Below are 15,448 nucleotides of genomic sequence, written 5' to 3'. Positions count from 1 at the left end.
CGGGATTATCAACCAAAAGTCCACTATCAAGAGCAACCTAACTACAAAGCATTTAGTGACCTAAAGAGGTGCTGGGCATCAATATCTTTAGGTTGAAATTTAAGCCAAGTTTCTGTGGTGTGTATGTGTTGAGGAGAGGCTTGAGTTAGTAAGTCTGAGGGGTGCTTCACCACCCAACACCTTGAGCCAAATTAGTTGGGATGTTGCCTGAAAACTTACCATAAAGAGCTGCCTCAACACAGAACACTAAGCTTTAAATAAAGAATAAGTTTCTAGCAAGAAAAATAAAAAAAGTAAGCACCAAGGATCAAAGAATAAAAGGGTTCATAGAAGCATCTGAGTTAGTCCTTAAGGGGATGTTGTGGCCTGGAAATCAATAAGTGTTAAGCTTCAAAGATATCTTGCATGAAACCTCATGAACCAATGATTAAATGTCTTCCAATAAGGACCTATATCCCTCTCTGTTTTCATTCATTCTTCTTATGTTTTACTGCTTGCTTGGGGACAAGCAAGATTTAGGTTTGGTGTTGTGATGCATAGGCATCTTAGGCTAGTTTCATAAGCCTTTTTCATTTATTTTGACTTGGTTTCATGAACTTTCTTAGACAATAAGTAAGCATTTGAATGAGAATTGTATGCATGCCTTGATTCAATTAAACATTGTAAATTATATGCATTTTCATGAGATTTATGCAAGAACTACTTGATGCTATGAATGATATAATATCTTGTGATTATGGCAAGGCATTGATGCATTTTTTTGGTTGATGATAGGTGAGGAGAAGGGCAGAGAAGAAGTAGAGGAAGCAACGTTGGTGGCCAACTGGTGGCCAAAGTTGGCTCACCAACGTTGCCATAAATGTTGCCAAGGAAGGAGTAAGCAACATTGGTGGCCAAAGTTGGCTCACCAACGTTGCTATGAATGTTGTTAAGAAGAAAGCAAGCAACATTGGTGGCCAAAGTTGGCTCACCAACGTTGCTAGCAAACGTCGACAAGGAGAGGAGAGTGATGAGAGAACTTTTGCATAGTCTAGAATTCAGAATAAATTCCCGTTGCAAGTATAGCTCCTAAACCAACAAAAGTCCTTTCATACAAATGTTTTGGTTGTCACAAGTAACAAACCCCTTTAAAATTGATAACCGAGTATTTAAATCTCGAGTCGTCCTCTCAAGGAATTGCAGGGAGGTATGTTCTTATTATTAGTTATGGAAAAGTGTGTTTGGGGTTTTGGATTAAGGTAAAAGGTATGTTGAATGACACTTAAAATAAAATAATAATAACTGTAAAATAAACTCTTGGCAAAGTATGAAAATTCGGAAGTCCTATCCTAGTTATCCTTATCAATTGTGATGAGAATTGGAGTTTTCTCCCACTTTGTTAACCTCTAACTATGAAGGTAAGTTAAGTAGATGAATTAATTCCAATTTTCAATCAACAATGAGTTTAATAACTCAAGAGTCACCAATTAATCAACCAAAGCCAAAAGGGAAAATATCTAAATTAAATTAAAAGCATTCATATAAATAAAACAATCATAAACTAAAATACCTCAATCAATCCAAACATAAAGAGTTCATAAACTAAATTGGGAAAATATATAAAAGGAATATTGAACCTGTAATTGAAGAAGATGAAATCCTAATCCTAATCCTAAGAGAGAGGAGAGAACCTCTCTCTCTAAAAACTACATCTAAAACTAAAATTATGAATTATGAGAGCATGATGATGAATGGATGCATTCCCCCAGTTTATAGCCTCTAATCTGTGTTTTTCGGGCCAAAAACTGGGTCAAAAATAGCCCAGAAATTGCCCCCTGCGTATTCAGTACGTTCAGGTCGCGGGCAAGTGACGCGGAGGCGTCGCCCACGCGGCCGCGCGGATTGAAGTTCGCAGATGCGACACGTCCGCGTAGATCACGCATTCGCGTCGGCTAGCATCAGGGCAACTATGGTATATTATATATCAAATCGAAGCCCCGAATGTTAGCTTTCCAACACAACTGAAACTGGGTCGTTTGGACCTCTGTAGCTAAAGTTATAGCCATTTGAGTGCGAAGAGGTCAGGCTGGACAGCTTAGCAATTTCTCCAACTTCTTGTATTCCTTCCACTTTTGCATGCTTCCTTTCTATCCTCTGAGCCATTCCTGCCCTGTAATCTCTAAAAACACTTAACCCACATATCAAGGCATCTAATGGTGATAAGAGAGGATTAATAATAAGCAAATATAAGATCAAAGAAGCATGTTTTCAATCATAGTACAAAATCAGGAAGGAAAATGTAAAACATGCGATTAGTATGAATAAGTGGGTAAAGAGTTGATAAAATCCACTCAATTGAGCACAAGATAAACTATAAAATAGTGGTTTATCAGAGAGCAGTGTTGGTGGACAAAGTTGGCTCACCAACGTTGCCCACCAGCGTCCCAAGCATCACAAACAACGTTGGTGGCCCAAAATTGTCTCACCAACGTTGTCTCACCAATGTTGCTCACCATCATTCCAAGCTTGACATGCAACATTGGTGGCCAAAGTTGGCTCACCAACGTTGGTGTGCCAACGTTACCCAAAGTTGGCTCACCAACGTTGGTGTGCCAACGTTACCCAAAGTTGGCTCACCAACGTTGGTGTGCCAACGTTACCCAAAGTTGGCACACCAACCTCTTCAATAAATCTTCAAGTTGGAGCTGGAAAAAGTGCTAGTGTGCGTACGCACAAGGAGGAACATTGGTGCACCAATGTTGGTGAACAAACGCCGGTGATAACGTTCTTAAAAGATTTTAAAGGGAACGTTAGCCACCGTTTGTGCACAAACGTTGGTCACTAACGCCAGCACCAACTTTCATTCCAAATGGCACCCATGCAAGCTTGTGAACGTTAGTGAACTAACGTCCTTGTCAACGTCACAAAGAGGCGCTCCTAACTTGCTTCAACTAAGGGCAAACCCCACATCCAAAGACTTGAAGATTGATCTGGAAAGTGTATAAATAGGATAGATTTTGAAGTAGAAAAAAGGCTGGGAAGCAGGGACCCTAATTGGGAAACCCTGAAATCATTTTCTTTGTACTTTCTTTTAGTTTCATGTACTTTTCTTTTCCTTTTTGTTTTGCCGAGCAATGATGAACTAAACCTCCATTTCATTTGGGGGAGGAGCTCTATTGTAATTCACATGATCGAATGAAATTCTTCTTCTTCTCAATCCGCTTATTGTAGCTAAAGAATATCTTCTATGTTGATTGTGATTCACTCACTCCGGAAGGGGGTTTGAATCTATTAAATGCCTATGTGAGCCTCGGAAGGGGAATCATAGACATTAGAATTGAAGCTCTATCCTTCACAATTCTCTTGATCAACACTATTCGGGAGGAATTGAGGTCTTGAGAATTTGTGTGGCTTATGGATAAGAGAATGTGCTTAACCTCTTCTCATGATAATTAGATGAAGAAATTGGCAAATTAATTGTGTTTAGAGAGATTGGGTTGTCAAGGAATTGGGACTCAATCAATTACAATATGCCATAGATCTACTTCATATGATTGAGAATGAAGTTGAGATCCATTGATTCATGATGGATTATAATATCTCCAATCCCTAATAAATCTTTCTCTTTGATATTCTTTATTTAGATTGCTTTGATTTATTGCTCTCTTTATTCCCAGCACCCCAGACCCTTTACAATTCATGTAATTTAATTTTCATTTTCATTTACATTCTTGCCTTTACTTTCTTGCAATTTAAGATTCAGCCCATTTACATTTCTTGCCATTTAAGTTTCTGTCATTTACTTTTTAACATTTAATTTTCTAGTACTTTACATTCTGTACCATTTTAGTTTGTGTCCTTTATTTTCTAGCATTTAAATTTTTAGTACTTTATATTTTATTATTTTACTTTCTTGCGATTTACATTCTGTCCATTAAATTTTACCAAACTTCTTTCAATATTCGCTTGACTAGACGTAGCACCCAACTAAAGTTGCTTGATTCATCAATCCCTGTGGGATCGACCTCACTCTTGTGAGTTTTACTACTTGATGCAACTTAGTATACTTGCTGGTAGTTAAGGCGAATGTGTTTTCTGTCCATCAATCCGGCAATGAACGTGATGAATCTATATTTGATGGTAATTTTTCGTTGGAATTGAGTGGATTTTATAATGCAAACCTACATTTATTTCCTTAAATAGCATGCTTTGAGTTTTTCTCCTAAATTGTGCTTGATTATGGAAACATGCTCTTTTGTGCTTAATTTAGTCAAGTTTATTCCATTTGCATTCCATTTGATGCCTTGATGTTTTTGGTGAGTGATTTCAGATGTAATAGGTATGAATGGCATGGTAAGAATGGAAGAGAAGCATGCAAGAAGGTGGAAATATGAAGAAAACAAAGGAGAAAAGCTTTGCGAAGTGTGCGTGCGCACACCCTCTTGTGCGTACGAACAACCTGAGATTCGGCCAAGTATGCGTACGCACACACCTATGCATACGCACAGGTAGCAGCACGTGCCTTTATTTAAAAGTCACATGGATCGCGTTTGGAAGGGTTTGGAGGCTCAAATCTGATGGCCTAGAGCTCATATTGGAAGGGCAACACTTGAGGAAACATACATATGATTAGGAGTAGTGTTAGATAGTTTTAGGAGGCTTTTGGTTTAGTTTTTCTCTAAGTTTTCTCTCAACTTTCTTAGGATTTTCATTATGGTTTATATTCCAAGTGCTATTTCCATTTCCGATCTTGGATTTTTGCTTGCCTCCATTGTAAGTATTTCTTAATTGCTTTCTTTTATTGCTACATTTTTTATACTTTTTCTTGTAGTTAAAGACATATTATTAATATATATACCTTTTGCAATTTTTATTTTTTGTTGATGAATTTGATGATTGATGATTATTATATGCTTGGTTGAGTTAGTATTGTTGCTTTTGATCATTTCTTGCTTATAGTTTCAAGCATTTTCTCAATTTTGTCATGATTTGTGTTTATGACCACCAAGTATTTGTGGAAATGTCAATTTTGATTATTAGGTAATTTCCACCTCTTTGCTTGGGAAAAATGAGCATGTGGGTTCCTAGAGTTGGAATGTCCAACATTTAGTGATAATTCTTGGATTGTTAATTGTTCTTGTTTCCACTAACACTAACTTGTTGCTAAGATAATTAGCAAGTGAATTAGGATTTGTGGATTAAGAATAATTATGCTCACTTGACCTATCCTTCGATGTTAAGGGTTAACTAAGTGAGATTAATCCATCATAATTATCATAGTTGTGGTTACAACAAGGAAAGGATCCCCTAGTTCATTCCAAGCCAAGAAGCCATTTATGCTTTGAACCACACACACACACACATCAATCACTTTTACATCTTACTTGTTCATATTACATAGCTAGTTCTTTAATTCCTTTATTAGTTTATTAATTGTTCTTGTTTCCACTAACACTAACTTGTTGCTAAGATAATTAGCAAGTGAGTTAGGATTTGTGGATTAAGAATAATTATGCTCACTTGACCTATCCTTCGATGTTAAGGGTTAACTAAGTGAGATTAATCCATCATAATTTTCATAGTTGTGGTTACAACAAGGAAAGGATCCCCTAGTTCATTCCAAGCCAAGAAGCCATTTATGCTTTGAACCACACACACACATCAATCACTTTTACATCTTACTTGTTCATATTACATAGCTAGTTCTTTAATTCCTTTATTAGTTTATTAATTGTAATTTTAAGTGTTGTTTTATTCCTTTAATTGTTCATCTCTTTATTGAAAATTCCTTGGCTGTCACAACTGAAATTGTGCACTTGTTGTCACATTCTCCTTGGGAAGACGACTCGGGATTGTACTCCCGGATTTAATTGGTTTTACATTGTGACATATCTAATCTAAACTTTGGTTGTGAGTCGCCTTGTTGGATGGAACTATACAAGCAACGTTGAATTCCATCTTTCTTCCCTCTTCGGAGAAAGAGATTTCCTAATCGATGACCCGGCGCACACCAAATTTTTGGCGCCGTTGCCAGGGATATTAGTGTAATGAGTGCTATAGTTTTGGTGGTTGTGAATATGTGAATACTGTGAATACTAGATTTTTGGTTTGTTATTTGATGCTAATTGGTAGTTGGCATCTCTATCTAAATAGTTTTAGTAGTTATTGACTATTAGGTTGTTTTCATTTATTTTCTTATTCTTGTTTTGCTCTTGATGTGCATGATTTCATTGATTCCTTAGTTGAATGACACGGTCACTTCCAGACCTGAGCTTGGCCCCTTTTGACCTTGAAATAGAAAGAACTTTAATACATCTTAGGCAAGCTCGATGCCGGTTAGCATTTGTGCATAGTGAATTGGACTCTCTTGAAGAGCAACCCGATTCACCATCACCTTCTAACCGTGATTCTCATTCTTCACTAAATGAAGGAACCTTGTATTCTTCCGTTGGAAGTACTAAAATTTATGTGAGGGAATTAGGTGACAACAATGTGGCGGCACCACCCAGAGAACTACTCTAAAGGAGGCCGAATCCTCGGATATCACTTTGCAACCGCTACAAGTTCGGTACCCAAATTTAGATGACAACTTTGAGCTCAAAATGGGTATGATCAACTTGCTTCCAAAATATCATGGGTTGCCCGGTGAAGATCCCCTCAAGCACTTGAAATATTTTCAAATTGTGTGCTCTACTACAAGAAGGCATGGCTCAGATGAGATAGCGGTCATCGTCTTTGCTTTCCCTTTCTCTTTAGAAGGGAAGGCAAAAGAATGGTTTTACACTCAATATAAGGAATTGATTTCTAATTGGGATTTGTTGCACAAGGAGTTTCTCGAAAAGATGTTCCCACCTCAAAAGATGGATCGCCTAAGGAAGGAAATTTCATGTATTATGCAAAGGGATGGAGAAACCCATTATGAATATTAGGAAAGGTTTAAAAAGTTGTTGGAATCTTGTCATCACCACCGCATTGATGAATTGGTGCTCATAAGCTATTTTTGCCAAGGGTTGGTCCCTCAAAACAAGCTCCATATTGATGCCTCAAGTGGAGGATCTCTTACTGTTCATACCCTGGGTCGAGCTATCCGACCCGGGATATTCGACAGACAAAGCGACCGACCTCTTCAGGTCAGGGCAACCCGACCTCATTCCAAAGAGCTCGGCCAAGTCACCAGGAAAGCCCAAAGAAGGGCCCAAATAGAGGAACACGCCCCAAATCCTAAGGCAGCCCAAGCCTACAGAGAGAAAGGCGGTTCCCTTGAAGATAAGATGACCTTACTTGAAGATAAGATAAAGATAAGATAAGATAACTAACTTATCTTATCTAAGAAGGTCACCCTACGCCATTATAAATACACTGGAGCACCCAGGTATAACTCATACTCTGATTCTACTCAATACCTGCTTAATACCCTTACTAACTTAAGCATCGGAGTCCCTTGCAGGTACCCCCACCCTCCGGGGATGAAGAATCAGCACCATCACCAAGCCCAACAAGTCAGACACAACAGCTCTGACCCACACAGAAGATCTCCAACGAGATCGACCTACAGTTTCAGGTAACCCACGGAACACTTACTAAGAACAAAACTGCAGAAGAAGCTTAGGAAGTCATTGCGGATTTGCCAAATTCAACTCAACATTTAAGGACAAGAAATCCCCAACCGAAGGTCATAAGTGAAGTCTCACCTTTCGGTGATCCTATCTTGACTAGGACGCTTGGTGAAATGACGGTTGATGAGCGGATAATTTATACGCTTTTTGGCATTGTTTTTAGGTAGTTTTTAGTATGATCTAGTTACTTTTAGGGATGTTTTCAATAATTTTTATGCTAAATTCACATTTCTGGACTTTACTATGAGTTTGTGTGTTTTTCTGTGATTTCAGGTAATTTCTGGCTGAAATTGAGGGACCTGAGCAAAACTCTGATATGAAGGCTGACAAAGGACTGCTGATGCTGTTGGATTCTGACCTCCCTGAACTCGAAATGGATTTTCTGGAGCTACAGAACTCCAAATAGCGCGCTCTCAACGGCATTGGAAAGTAGACATCTATTGCTTTCAAGCAATATATAATAGTCTATACTTTATTCGAGTTTTGTCGACGTAAACTGGCGCTCAACGCCAGTTCTATGCTGCATTCTAGAGTCAAACACCAGAAACACGTCACGAACCAGAGTTGAACGCCCAAAACACGTTACAACTTGGCGTTCAACTCCAAGATAAGCCTCAACCGTGAATAGATCAAGCTCAGCCCAAGCACATACCAAGTGGGCCCCGGAAGTGGATTTATGCATCAATTACTTACTTCTGTAAACCCTAGTAGCTAGTTTAGTATAAATAGAACTCTTTATTAGTGTATTAGACATCTTTGGTCTCAGTTTTAATTAATTATCCATCTTAGGAGGCTATTGATCACATTTTTGGGACTGGCCATTCAGCCATGCCTAGACCTTCATCACTTATGTATTTTCAACGGTGGAGTTTCTACACACCATAGATTAAGGGTGTGGAGCTCTGCTGTACCTCAAGTTTTAATGCAATTATTACTATTTTCTATTCAATTCGATTTATTCCTATTCTAAGATACCATTCGTACTTTAACCTGATGGATGTGATGATCCGTGACACTCATCATCATCCATCCTTATGAACGCGTGCCTGACAACCACTTCCGTTCTACAAGCGAAAACTAGAGTGCGTATCTCTTGGATTCCTGATGCATGACGCATGGTTGCCCCTCGCCTGACAACCGAGCCTTCCATTCCATGAGATCAGAGTCTTCGTGGTATAAGCTAGAATTGATGGCGGCATTCATGAGAATCCGGAAAGTCTAAACTTTGTTTGTGGTATTCCGAGTAGGATTCTGGGATTGAATGACTGTGACGAGCTTAAAACTCGTGATTGCTGGGCGTGATGACAAATGCAAAAGAATCAAGGGATTCTATTCCAACATGATCGAGAACCGACAAATGATTAGCCGTGCCATGACAGAGCATTTGGACCTTTTTCACTGAGAGGATGGGATGTAGCCATTGACAATGGTGATACCCTACATACAGCTTGCCATAGAAAGGAGTAATAAAAATTGGAAGAAAGCAATAGGAAAGCAGAGATTCAGAAGGAACACAGCACCTCCATACGCTTATCTGAAATTTCCACCATTGAATTACATGAGTAACTTTATCTTTATTTTCTATTTATTTTATTATTATTCAAAAACCCAATAATCTCTTAAATTAGTTAAATTCGCCTGATTGAGATTTACAAGATAACTATAGCTTGCTTCATACCAACAATCTCTATGGGATCGACCCTTACTCACGTAAGGTTTATTACTTGGACGACCCAGTACACTTGCTGGTTAGTTGAGCGAAGTTGGAAAGAAAGTGCTGAGTTAATAAATGCGCATACCAAGTTGAATGCCATTGTTAGAGATCACAATTTCGCCTACCAAGTTTTTGGCGCCGTTGCTGGGGATTGTTCGAGTATGGACAATTGACGGTTCGTCTTGTTGCTCAGATTATGTAATTTTCTTTTCAAAAAGGTTTCAAAAAATTTTTAAAAAATTTTTTTTCCTTGTTTTCGTTTTTTTTTCAAAAATTATTTTCGAAAAAAATTAATAATAAAAATCATAAAATCATAAAAACAAAAAATATTTTCTGTTTCTTGTTTGAGTATTGAGTCAATTTTTAAGTTTGGTGTCAATTGCATGCTTTAAAATTTTTTCTTGCATTTTTCGAAAATTCATGCATTCATAGTGTTCTTCATGATATTCAAGTTATTCTTGGTAAGTCTTCTTGTTTGATCTTGATGCTTTCTTGTTTTGTGTCTTTTATTGTTTTTTATGTGCATTCTTGCATTCATATTGCCCAAGCATTAAAGATTTTTAAGTTTGGTGTCTTGCATGTTTTCTTTGCATCAAAAATTTTTCAAAAATATGTTCTTGATGTTCATCATGATATTCAAGGTGTTCTTGGTGTTTATCTTGACATTCATAGTGTTCTTGCATGCATCATGTGTTTTGATCAAAAATTTTTATGTTTTGGGTCATTTTTATGTTTTTCTCTCTCATCATCAAAAATTCAAAAGTAAAAAATATCTTTTCCTTATTTCTCTCCTAATTTTCGAAATTTTGGGTTGAATTGGTCAAAAATTTTTAAAATGAGTTGTTTCTTACAAAGTCAAGTCAAATTTTCAATTTTAAAAATATTATCTTTTCAAAACTTCTTCAAAAAATTCAAATCTTTTTCATTTTTTATTTATTTTCAAAAATTTTAAAAATATTTTTCAAAAATATTTTTCTTAATATTATTTCAAATTTTCGAAAATTATGCCAACAATTAATATGATTGATTCAAAAATTTGAAGTTTGTTACTTTCTTGTTAAGAAAGGTTCAATCTTTAAATTCTAGAATCATATCTTTTAGTTTCTTGTTAGTCAAGTAATCAATTTTAAATTTAAAAAAATTAAATCTTTTTCAAAATATCTTTTTTCTTAAATATCTTATCTTTTTATCATATCTTTTTATCATATCTTTTTCAAAAATTTGATTTCAAAATATCTTATCTAACTTCTTATCTTCTTATCTTTTCAAATTTGATTTTTATATCTTTTTCAACTAACTATTTGACTTTTTGTTTGTTTCTTATCTTTTTCAAAACCACCTAACTACTTTTCCCTCTCTAATTTTCGAAAATATTTCATCCCTTTTTCAAAATTCTTTTTAAATTAACTAATTGTTTTAAATTTTAATTTTAATTCTATCTCATCTCTAATTTTCGAAAATCATTAACTCCTTTTTAAAATTAATTTTTGAATTCTCTCTCTCATCTTTTTCTAATTATTTATTTATTTACTAACACTTCTCTTCACCTCTCTTCATCTCAAATCACTGCCCCTATCCTTACCCTTGTGTTTGGATTTTTCCTTCTTCTTAATCCTTATCCCCTTTCTTCTTCTACTAATAATAAGGATCCTCTTTAATGTGACATAGAGGATTCTTCTTTCTTTTCTTTTTCTCTTCTCTTTCATATGAGCAGGAACAAGGAAAAAGGCACTCTTGTTGAAGCTGATCCTGAACCTGAAAGGACTTTGAAGAGGAAACTAAGAGAAGCTAAATTACAACAATCCAGAGACAACCTTTCTGAAATTTTCGAACAAGAGAAGGAGATGGCAGTCGAACCCAACAACAATAATGCAAGGAGGATGCTTGGTGATTTTACTAAACCCACGTCCAAGTTTGATTGAAGAAGCATCTCAATTCCTGCCATTGGAGTAAACAATTTTGAACTAAAACCTCAATTAGTTGCTTTAATGCAACAGAATTGCAAGTTTCATGGACTTCCATCTGAAGATCCTTACCAGTTTTTAACTGAGTTCTTGCAGATTTGTGAGACTGTTAAGACGAATGGAGTAGATCCTGAAGTCTACAGGCTCATGCTTTTTCCTTTTGCTATAAGAGACAGAGCTAGAACATGGTTGGACTCACAACCTAAAGATAGCCTGGACTCCTTGGATAAGCTGATCACGGCCTTCTTGGATAAATTCTTTCCTCCTCGAAAGCTGAGCAAGCTTAGAGTGGATGTTTAGACCTTCAAGCAAAAAGATGGTGAATCCCTCTATGAAGCTTGGGAAAGATACAAGTAGATGACCAAAAAGTGTCCTTCTGACATGTTTTCAGAATGGACCATGTTAGATATATTCTATTATGGTCTATCTGAGTTTTCCAAAATGTCACTGGACCATTCTGCAGGTGGATCCATTCACCTAAAGAAAACGCCTGCAGAAGCTCAAGAACTTATTGACATGGTTGCAAATAACCAATTCATGTACACTTCTGAGAGGAATTCCGTGAATAGTGGGACGCCTCAGAGGAAATGAGTTCTTGAAATTGATACTCTGAATGCCATATTGGCTCAGAACAAAGTATTGACTCAGCAAGTCAACATGATTTCTCAAAGTCTGAATGGATGGCAAAATGCATCCAATAGTACTAACGAGGCAGCTTCTGAAGAAGCTTATGATCCTGAGAACCCTGCAATAGCAGAGGTAAATTACATGGGTGAACCTTATGGAAACACCTATAATTCATCATGGAGAAATCATCCAAATTTCTCATGGAAGGATCAACAAAAGCCTCAACAAGGCTTTAATAATGGTGGAAGAAATAGGCTCAGTAATATCAAGCCTTATCCATCATCTTCTCAGCAACAGACAGAGAATTCTGACCAGAGCACTTCTAATTTAGCAAACTTAGTCTCTGATTTGTCTAAGGCCACTTTAAGTTTCATGAGTGAGACAAGGTCCTCCATCAGAAATTTGGAGGCACAAGTGGGCCAGCTGAGTAAGAAAGTAACTGAAACTCCTCCTAGTACTCTCCCAAGCAATATTGAAGAGAACCCAAAGAGAGAGTGCAAGGCCATTGACATAGTCAATATGGCTGAATGCAAGGAGGAGAAGGAGGACGTGAATCCCAATGAGGAAGACCTCATGGGACGTCTCTCAAGCAAGAAGGAGTTCCCTATTGAGGACCTAAAGGAATCTGAGACTCATATAGAGACCATAGAGATTCCATTAAATCTCTTTCTGCCATTCATGAGCTCTGAAGATTATTCTTCCTCTGAAGAGGATGAAGATGTAACTGGAGAACAAGTTGCTCAATATCTAGGAGCTATCATGAAGCTGAATGCCCAGTTGTTTGGTAATGAGACTTGGGAAAGTAAACCTTCCTTACTCATTAGTGAACTAGATACATGGGTTCAGCAAACTTTACCTCAAAAGAGCAAGATCCTGGTAAATTCCTAATACCCTGTACCATAGGCACCATGACCTTTGACAAGGCTCTGTGTGACCTAGGGTCAGGCATAAATCTTATGCCACTCTCTGTAATGGAGAAATTAGGGATCATTGAGGTACAACCTGCCTTATTCTCATTACAATTGGTAGATAAGTCAGTAAGACAAGCTTATGGATTAGTAGAGGACGTGTTAGTAAAGGTTGAAGGCCTTTACATCCCTACTGATTTCATAATCTTAGACACTAGGAAGGAAGAAGATGAATGCATCATCCTGGGAAGACCCTTCCTAGCCACAGCAAAAGCTGTGATTGATGTTAACAGAGGAGAATTAGTCCTTCAGTTGAATGGGGACTACCTCGTGTTTAAGGCACACGGCCATCCCTCTGTAACACTGGAGAGAAAGCATAAAAAGCTTCTCTCAGTACAGAGTCAAAAAGAGCCCCCATAGTTAAACTCTAAGTTTGGTGTTGTGAAGACCCCACATTTAAACTCTAAGTTTGGTGTTGAGAAGACCCCACATTCAAACTCTAAGTTTGGTGTTGGGAGGACTTCATCACGGTCTGAACTTCTCTAAGGCTCCATGAGAGCCTACTGTCAAGCTAGTGACATTAAAAGAGCGCTTATTGGGAGGCAACCCAATTTTTATTTATCTAATTTTATTTTTATTTTATTGTTATTTTGTGTTTTATTAGGTTCATGATCATGTGGAGTCACGAAAAAAATACAAAAATTAAAAACAAAATAAAAAAAACAGCAGAAGAAAAATCACACCCTAGAGGAAGGACTTACTGGCGTTTAAACACCATTAAGGAGCATCTAGCTGGCGTTCAACGCCAGAACAGAGCATGGATCTGGCGCTGAACACCAGAAACAAGCAACATCCTGACGTTTAAACGCCAGGAATATGCCCTGAGGAAAGCTGGCGCTGAACGCCAGTAACAAGCATAGAACTGGCGTTCAACGCCAGAAACATGCTGCACATGGGCGTTTAACACCCAGAACGTGCATCACTTCGGCATTTAAATGCCAGAATTGTATGCAAAGGCATTCTACATGCCTAATTGGTGCAGGGATGTAAATCCTTGACACCTAAGGATCCGTGGACCCCACAGGATCCCCACCTACCATATTCTCACCTTACCTCATAATAATCCTATAACACACTTTCCCAAAAAACCCTTCACCACTCACATCCTTCCACTCTTCTCCATAAACCCCACCTACCTTCAAAATTCAAAATTCTTTCCCACCCAAACCCACCCTAAATAGCCGAACCTACTCCCTCTTCCCTCACTATATAAACCCCTCCATTATCCTTCATTTTCACACAACACAACCCCCTCTTCTACACCTTGGCCGAATACACCTCCCTTACTCTCCTCTATATTTTCTCTTCTTCTTCTTCTTCTTCTTCTTCTTTTCTTTCTTCTCTTGCTCGAGGGTGAGCAATATTTTAAGTTTGGTGTGGTAAAAGCATAAGCTTTTTGTTTTTCCATTACCACTGATGGCACCTAAGGCCGGAGAATCCTTTAGAAAAGGGAAAGGGAAGACAAAAGCTTCCACCTTTGAGTCATGGGAGATGGAAAGATTCATCTCCAAAGTCCATCAAGACCACTTCTATGATGTTGTGGCGAAGAAGAAGGTGATTGGTGGACGAAATTGTGATACAAGGGTTCCAGGTACTGTTAGAGAAGCTTTTTCTTTCCACAACTCCGTTCAACTTAACCAGCAAGTGTACTGGGTCATCCAAGTAATACCTTACGTGAGTAAGGGTCGATCCCACAGAGATTGTTGGTATGAAGCAAGCTATGGTTACCTTGTAAATCTCAGTTAGGCAGATTAAATGTTTATAGGTTTCGAAAATTAATAATAAACAGAAAATAAAAGGGATAGAAATACTTATGTAAATTAATAGTGGGAATTTCAAATAGGCGTGTGGAGATGCTGTGCTCCTCTCGGATCTCTATTTTCTTATTACATTAATCCAATCCTTCTTACTCCTTTCCATGACAAGCTGTATGTAGGGTATCACCGTTGTCAATGGCTACATCCCATCCTCTCAGTGAAAACGTTCCTATGCTCTGTCACAGCACGGCTAATCATCTGTCGGTCCTCAATCAGGTTGGAATAGAATCCCTAGATTCTTTTGCGTCTGTTACTAATGCCCAGCCTTCAGGAGTTTGAAGCTCGTCACAGTCATTCAATACCGGAATCTTACTCGGAATACCACAGACAAGGTTAGACTTTCCAGATTCCCGGAATCCTACTCGGAATACCACAGACAAGGTTAGAATTTTCGGATTTCTAGCTTATACCACGAAGATTCTGTTGGGGAATCTAAGAGATATGGTTGTCAGTCACGCGCGTTCATAGGTGAGAATGATGATGAGTGTCACAGATCATCACATTCATCAAGTTCAAGTGCAACGTATATCTTGGAATAAGAATAAAAGAGAATTGAATAAAAAGTAATAGTAATTGTATTGAAACTTGAGGTACAGCAGAGCTCCACACCCTTAATCTATGGTGTGCAGAAACTCCACTGTTGAAAATACATAAGTGAAAGGTTCAGGCATGATTGGAGAGCGCCATCATGATTCATAGCATCATGATTGGAGAGGAAGTAGAAGTTCATGAGGTCATCTCCAATGAACTCTACAAAATAGCC

The 15,448-nt window shown here is 37.8% G+C and overlaps 2 non-coding genes across 2 annotated transcripts; both read right to left on the bottom strand.

Annotated features, from left to right (window-relative positions):
* Window positions 1-6,845: 6,845 nt before the first annotated feature.
* Window positions 6,846-6,952, bottom strand: LOC127740813 (small nucleolar RNA R71). Its single transcript, XR_008001669.1, has one exon. It is a non-coding gene; the product is annotated as a small nucleolar RNA R71 (small nucleolar RNA).
* Window positions 6,953-11,552: 4,600 nt separating this feature from the next.
* LOC127740739 (small nucleolar RNA R71) lies at window positions 11,553-11,656 on the bottom strand. The gene has a single exon (XR_008001598.1). It is a non-coding gene; the product is annotated as a small nucleolar RNA R71 (small nucleolar RNA).
* Between the last annotated feature and the right edge of the window lie 3,792 nt (window positions 11,657-15,448).

This window comes from Arachis duranensis, chromosome 7 (assembly GCF_000817695.3).
Source record: "Arachis duranensis cultivar V14167 chromosome 7, aradu.V14167.gnm2.J7QH, whole genome shotgun sequence".
Taxonomy (NCBI): Eukaryota; Viridiplantae; Streptophyta; class Magnoliopsida; order Fabales; family Fabaceae; genus Arachis; species Arachis duranensis.
The sequence above is the reverse complement of the archived record's forward strand: the minus strand, read 5'-3'. Positions and strand labels throughout refer to the sequence as shown.